Here is a 7650-nt window from a genome sequence, read left to right as displayed (position 1 = left end):
TACATTTTTGTTATGATCATTCTCAGATATTTTTTTTTGAAAACTGTCATTAGTGGGATTATTTACTCATTTTTTTCAGTGAGATAATGCTCTATCTGCAGAAACAGTATTGATTATTGTACTTTGAAGTTTTTGGTCATGGCTTTGGTATGGTCTGATATTATCTGGTTCAGAAATTTTCCATTTTTTGTTGAATTATTAGTTTTTGACATTGAGGGTTATTTCTGTGTTTTGAAAACAAATTTAAAGCTTTGCGCAGTGGCAGTATCATAGCCAATGAGGTTTATCCGAGGCGCGATTATTGCTAATTGAAAACAAATTTTTTTATTTTTCAATATATGTTTTTCAAGGAACAATCCGGTATTTGGCTTGTTTTACTGATGTTCAAACATATCAGTCAGAGAGTACAAATTTCACTTTTCTTAGGGTTATCAAAATGATTTCTATACTGATTCACATAAATAGTATATAAAAATTTACATATATATCAATTAAATATAATTCAAAATATCAATATACATGATATATAGTTGCAAGGTGAAATATATTTGCATATACAGATATTTGTCATTTAATTACTTGAATGACTGGACTTATGACTGAGGTACACTGAATTTATGATCTGCCACTGGGACTTATAATCCATCTTTTTCTTTACACAGTTCTCTGCCACTTGTTTTTAGAGCTTCAATGTTTTTTTGGGGGGTGCAGTACATGTTTTTTATACAGTACTTTAAAATGTGTTAGTTGTACTGTATGGTACAGAAATGTAGTTTTTATTCTATATATCACAGTGATATATATGAGTTGTGCGATGGAAAGTGTCATCAAATTGGATTTTCCTTTAACCCTTTCTTTGTTCTGAATGTTGCACTGTACATACTATATTCAATTTCTAATCTATTGAACAATTCATTTACTGACAGTCACAGGAACAGAACCTGGCCAATAAATGAGGAATATTGGTAATACATAATCTATTAATTTTACATAATTGATATGCAATGGATACACAATTTATATATATATATATAATTGATGCATCATTGATATATCAAGATAATTGATAATTACTTTTGTGTATTAAATTTTTTTCACTGTTTATTGGTACTTTTTTGTTGTATAGCACAGTTACATTCATCAGTGGGATCTTGTACCTTTACATGACGTATCTTTGTTCTTATTTTTCCCCAAATTCCTGCCCTCCCTTCACCCCGTCCACCCTTCCATATTTACAAAGTCTTTGTTACCATTTTTTCCTTTTCTTGTATTTTTTTCTTTTCCCTTTTTTCCTTTCCCCTACCCTTCTCACCTCCCCTACTCCTTTAGCCCTTTTCGTCCTATTTCACATTATCAATTGTAAAATTTGAATCCTATTTACACTTTGTTTTTCACACCAGAAAAACTATATAGTATTTACACATGTATGTCCTATTTATTTCACATAAGAGTATAGCCTCAATATTCATCCATTTAGCTATTAATGTCTCTAGTTTATCCTTCTTTATGGATGAGTAGTACTCTATTTTATGGAAAAACAACATCTTCTTTCTCCAGTCTCCAGTTGATGGGCAATTGGGCTGTTTCTAAGTTTTAGCTATTACAAAATGTGCTGCTATAGACATGAGTGCACTTAATTGCTGTGGTATGATTCTTTTAATTCTTTTGGAAAGATACCCAATGAAATGATAGTTGGGTCAAAGGGACCTCTAATCCTAGGTTTATTTTTAGGTATCTCCTTATTGCTTTCCACAGTGGTTGCACCAGTCTTCACTCCCACCAACAATAGAGAAGGGTTCCTATCTCTCCACAATCCCACCAGCAAATTTATTGGTTAATTTCTTTTAGCCATTCTTTGTGGGGTGAGGTGGATTCTCAGTGTTGTTGTCATCTACATCTCTTGAATGAACAGTGTTGTTGAACATTTTTTTTCATGTATTTATTATCATCTTTTACTTGTTTGTCTGAGAAATGTCTGATCATTTCAGATGGCCATTTTTGAATTGGGTCTTTATATTTGGTGGTGGCCTGATTTTTTTGAGTTCTTTATATATTCTATTTAGTAAACCTTTGTATGAGGAACAGCTGGTAACATTTTTACCACATTGTAGGTTGTCTCTTATCTCTATTGCTGGTTTCTCTTGCAGTGCAGAATCTTTTTAATAAGATGAGATCCCAGTTGTTGATTCTTTGTACCAGTTCCCATGCTTCTGAGGATTTGTTTATAAAGATTTTTCATATGCCAGTGTCTTGGAAAGTTCTAACTAATTTATCTTCCACCAAGTTCAATGTTTCTGTTTTAGTAGTTAGGTCTTTGATCCACTTCAATTTTAATCTAGTTCATGATGAGATATATTGGTCTAGTTTTAATCTTCAGCAGGTTACTTTTGTGAATTACATGATACTCAGTTTGACCTTTGTGTTCTGGTTGATGCTCAGATTCAGATTTATGATTGTATTACAGTTCAAGTCCCATAACATGTTCAGTTTTGTGTTTGGGTTCCATTCTGGTTTTGTATTCAGATTTGTTTATGTATTTGTGTTTGTTTTGGTCATGAGAGTTACAGGGTTCATGTCCCAGTACGTTTGTGGATTTGTGTTCTGGCTTGCATTAGGGTTTGATTTTGGATTTGTTTGTGTTTGGTTCAGATTAACATTAGCTTCATGTTAATATTTGGCTCAGGTTGATATTCTGGGATATATTCAGATATGTGTTTGGTTTAGGGTTATGGTCAAAGTTTGGGTCTTTTTTGGCATAAGAGTTGGTGTTTATAGTTTAGGGCTGAGTTTCTATTGAAGTTTAGGGTTCTATTTTGATATTATGGTTCGTGTACCAGTTTGGGTTTATTTTTTGCATGGGATGCTGTTTGGCTGTGTGATCTACTGGTGATTTGGATTACCTTAATGGTTGGTGTGTGTGTGTGTGTGTGTGTGTGTGTGTGTTACACTAGGTTTTGGGATAGGGTAGAAGTTCACTTTAGTACTGGAGGATGGGTTAGTGTACATGCTGGGGTTAGGGATAGGATTAAGAGTACTGAAAATTTTAAGGTACAAAGGGGGAACATTTGAGGATTAGTATTAAGGGTTAGGGTTAGAGGTAGGATCAAGGTTAGGGGTAGATGTAAGGGAAGGTTTAGCATTAGAGCTATGGGTAGAGGAAGGTGGAGGGGGAAGTTAAAGTTAGGTTTTGGTTTAGAGGGTTAGGGTTTGGGTGAGGATTGGGGTTAGGGATAAGGATAAATATGTAGTTAGAATTTAATTCCCTGATTTTTGTACTCTGAGAATGAAAAACAGAATTAGGGTTAGAGTTACCATTTATGTGTTAGTTAGACTTTAGGTTTTGGTTGGGATTAAGGATAATATTAGGGGATTGAAGTTAGGGAGTTAGGGTTAGGGTTAAATTTTGGGGTTAGGGTAAGGCTTTAGGGTTAGGGTTAGGATATTTAATTAGGATTAGGATTAGGATTTGGGTTAGGGTGACTGTGAGGGTTAGGGTTAGGGTTTTCATTAGGTTATGGTTATTGTTAGGTTTAGGATTAGCCTTTAAGGTTTTCATTAGGGTTTAGGTTAGGGTTAGTGTTATCCTTTAGAGATAGCATTAGGGTTGAGGTTTTTGGGACAAGTTTAGATTTAGGATTAGGTTCCGCAGTACTAATATGGATGGAGTTCCTGTGCCTGATCATTGCATTGTGAGTATGAAGATTTGGGCTACTATGTTCATTAGGGTGAGTAGTCATGTTTGATTCCAGCTACGTGAGCACTGTAGTGTATATATACTTGTTTGTGCTTAGGATTATTGTACGTTCAGGCTTAGGTGTAGTCTTAGGAATGTTTTTTGAATCTCACTCCCTGTGTAATGCAGTATTGGTTAGATGCTTATTGTTAATGTTAATTTTAGGGGTTGGTTTATGATTGATTTAGGAATGTAAGTACCTGGTTTAGGGTTCTTTGTAGGGTTACACTTAGGCTTCTTTTTGGTGTCATTGAGTGTAGTAATTTCAGTATCTGTGTATTGTAGTGTGGAGCTCATATTTAATATCAGCATTTGATATGGCCTCTGGTGTAGGAATAGTGTTGGATTTCAAGTACTGCTGTGTTGGAACTTGAAATTAAGGCTTTGGTTAAAGATCGGGTTGATGTATGGGGTCTGTGACATGGATGGAACTCAATTACATGATAATTTGCATGTGAGACTGCAGTTTAGGGCCAGTATGTTCCTGAAGGTGAGGTAGAGTTTGGGATTCCAAGTACATGAGCATTGCAGTTTAGAAAGGATTCATAAAATTTGGCTTAAATTTAGGGTTAGGATTTGGCTTAGGTTTAGGCATAGAGTCAGAATTTCACTACCTATGTAGTGGAGTATGGGTCTGAGTATAGTGTTCATGTTAATTTTAGGTTTAGGTTTTGGCATCATTTAGGAATGTAAGTGCCTGGGTTAGAGTTCATGGTACTTAGGGTTTGGGTTAGGGTTGGGGTGAGTGAGAGCCTTGAATTTTTTTTTCTGGTTATTGGAGTGTGGGTTTCATAGTTAGTGTCAGCATTACCTTTGGCCTGAGCTTTATGAGTAGTGTGGAACTTCAAGTAGTGCTGTATTGGTACTGAGGAATAGTGTTTGTGGTTAGGTTTAGGGATAGGCTTGGTGAAAGGGATATGGATGGAGTTCAAGTGCCTGATAATTTGAGTTTGTAAATGAAAGTTAGGGCAGAGATTTGTATGAGCCTGAGGTATACAGTGGTATTCCAAGTACCTGAGCATTATAGTGCAGCTCAGATGGGTAGTGTTAGCTTTAGTGTTAGTTTTAAGTTTAGGACTCGGCCTTGTGTTAGGTATATCTTAAGAATTTCACTCCCAGTTTACTGGAGTGTGGGTTGAATGTTTAATGGTAGTGTAAATTGCAGGAGTATGGGTAGCAGTGGTGTGGGATTGCAGGTACCTAGGTTAGAGTTAAGGTAGGTTTAGAGTAAGGGTTAAGGTTGGGCTAAGTCTTAGTCTTGGAATTTAAATACCTGTGTGGTGCAGTGTGCTTTTGATAGTTTGTATCATGATTAAATTTGGTATTAGGGTTAGGAATACTGTAGTATTTCAAGCACCTCAGTATTGGAATGTGGGATTAAGGGATTTGTTTAGGGTTAGGATTAGTTTTGGGGATAAGGATATGGAAGAAATTGAAGTACCTTGTAATGGAGTGTAAGTATGACACTTAGGGAAAGGATTTTTCTGAGGGTGAGGAATAGTGTTGGATTCTAAGTACCAGAGCATTGCAGTGTAGCTCTGATAAGTACTGTTAGAGTTAGCATTAGGGCTTGAATTAGTCTTAGGGTTGGGAATCGTGCAGGAATTTCACTTCCTTGTGTTGCAGTATGGGTTTGAAGATTAGTGTCAGTGTAAATTTTAGGTTTAGCATTGGGAGTGGTGTTAGAATGCATGAAACTGGGATATAGTTAGGGTCTTGGTTAGGGTAGCTGTTGGACTGGGTTAGGGATAGGTTTAAGGTTTTACAGATACTGTTGGGATTAGGTTTTGGGTGAGGTGTTAGGTTTCGGGTTAGGCTTAGGGTTAGCCTGTATTGTTAGCATTAGCATTGAGATTTTGCTTCAGGTTTAGTATTAGGGTTAGGTTAGGCATTATGAATATGGATGGAGTTCAATTACTTGATGATTGCAGGGTGAATGTGAAGGATAGGGCAAGTATGTTCATGAGCGTGAGGAATAGTATTGGATTGCAGGTACTTGAGCATTGCAAACATAATGGTAATGCTTGTGATGAGTGTAGGGTTAGGCTTAGTTTTAGGGTTAGGAATAGTTTCAGAATTTCACTCCCTATGTGCTGTAGCATGGGTTAGATTGTTAGTGTTAGTGTTAATTTTATGTTTCTTTTTAGGATTGGTTCAAGAATGTGAGTACTTGGGTATGAGTCATGGTCAGGTTATGGTTAGGCTTCATTTTGGGCTCAGTGAGAGTGTAGGAATTTCAGTTCCTGTGTATTGGATTGTGAGTCACATAGTTAATATCAGCATTCGATTTCGCCTTATGGTTAGGAACAATGTAGGATTTCAAGTACCACTATGTGGGATCTTGGGAGTAAGGCTTAGAGTAAGGGATGGTGTCTTGGATATGGATGGAACTCACTTGCATGATAATTTGAGTATGAGATTGCAGGTTAGAGCCAGGATTTTTATGAGGCTGAGGTAGAGTGTTTGATTCCAAGTACCTGAGCATTGCAGTTTAGCTAGGATTTATGGAGCTTGGCTTAAGATGAGGGTGAGGATTCAGTTTAGGGTTAGGCATAGTGTCACAATTTTACTATGTATGTAGTAGAGTATGGGTTTGAGTTTAGTGTTATTGTTAATTTTAGAATTAGGTTTGGGAATGATTTAGGAGTGTAAGCACCTGGGTTAGGGATCTTGCTATAGTTAGGGTTAGGTTTGGGTTAGGTTAGGTTAGTGATAGGCTTTGAATTTCAGTTACTGGGTATTGGACTTTGGGTTCCATAATTAGTGTCAGCATTACCTTTGGCCTGAGCTTTATGAATAGTGTGGGATTTCAAGTACTGCTGTATTGGTACTGGGAAATAGTGTTTGTGGTTAGGTTTAGGGATAGGCTTGGTGAAAGGGATATGGATGGAGTTCAAGTGCCTGATAATTTGAGTTTGTAAATGAAGGTTAGGGCAGGGATTTCTATGAGCCTGAGGTATACTGTGAGATTCCATGTATCTGAGCATTGCAGTGCAGCTCTGATGGGTAGTGTTAGCTTTAGTGTTAGTTTTTGGTTTAGGCCTAGTGTTAGGCATAGTGTAAGTATTTCACTCCCAGTGTACTGGAGTGTGGTTTGAATGTTTATTGCTAGCATAAATTGTAGGATTATGGGTAGAAGAGATGTGCAATTCTAGGTACATAGATTAGGGTTAAGGTAGTTGTAGGTTTAGAGTTAAGTTTGGGGAAAGTCTTAGTCTTGGAATTTATCTAGGTGTATGTTTCAGTGTGGGTTTCATAGTCACTATTTCAACTAGATTTGGTGTCAGATTTAGGAATATTGTAGTATTTCAAGCACCTCAGTATTGGATTGTGCAATTAATGGATTGGTTTATGGTTAGGATGTTTTGTGGGGACAATGGCATGGATGGAATTGAAGTACCTTTTAATTTGAGTGTGAGTATGACAGTTAGGGCAATGATTTTTCTGACCGTGAAGAATAGTGTTGCACTCCAAATACCAGAGCATTGCAGTGTAGCTCTGATGAATACTGTTAGATTTAACATTAGGGCATAGATTAGACTTAGGTTTAGGAATTGTCCCAGAATTTAACTTCCTGTGTATTGCAGTGTGTTTTCGAAGGTTAGTGTTACTGTAAATTTTAGCTTTAGGATTGGGAGTGGTGTCAGAATGTGTGTACCTGTGTTATTTTTAGGGTCATGGTTGGGTTAGCCTTTGGGCTGAGTTCGGGATAGGGTTAAGGCTTTAGGGATACTGTTGTGGTGAGTGTTTGGGCAACGTGTTAGGCTTAGGGTTAGCGGTAGGAGTTAGGGTTTAGGGTTAGGCTTAGTGTTAGGCTTTAGGGTTAGCATTAGTGTTGAGGTTTTGCATTAGGTTTACAATTAGTGTTAGGTTTGGCATTACGAATATTAATGGTGTTCAGGTACCTGATCATTGTA

General features: G+C 36.8%; 1 non-coding gene across 1 annotated transcript; it reads left to right on the top strand.

The window, feature by feature from the left end:
• The first annotated feature begins 247 nt into the window (after positions 1 to 247).
• Positions 248 to 392, top strand: LOC117285012. The gene has a single exon (XR_004516012.1). It is a non-coding gene; the product is annotated as a U4 spliceosomal RNA (small nuclear RNA).
• Positions 393 to 7650: the final 7258 nt, after the last annotated feature.

This window comes from Fukomys damarensis, unplaced genomic scaffold, assembly GCF_012274545.1.
Source record: "Fukomys damarensis isolate Sample0158 unplaced genomic scaffold, DMR_v1.0_HiC HiC_scaffold_73952, whole genome shotgun sequence".
NCBI lineage: Eukaryota > Metazoa > Chordata > Mammalia > Rodentia > Bathyergidae > Fukomys > Fukomys damarensis.
The sequence above is the reverse complement of the archived record's forward strand: the minus strand, read 5'-3'. Positions and strand labels throughout refer to the sequence as shown.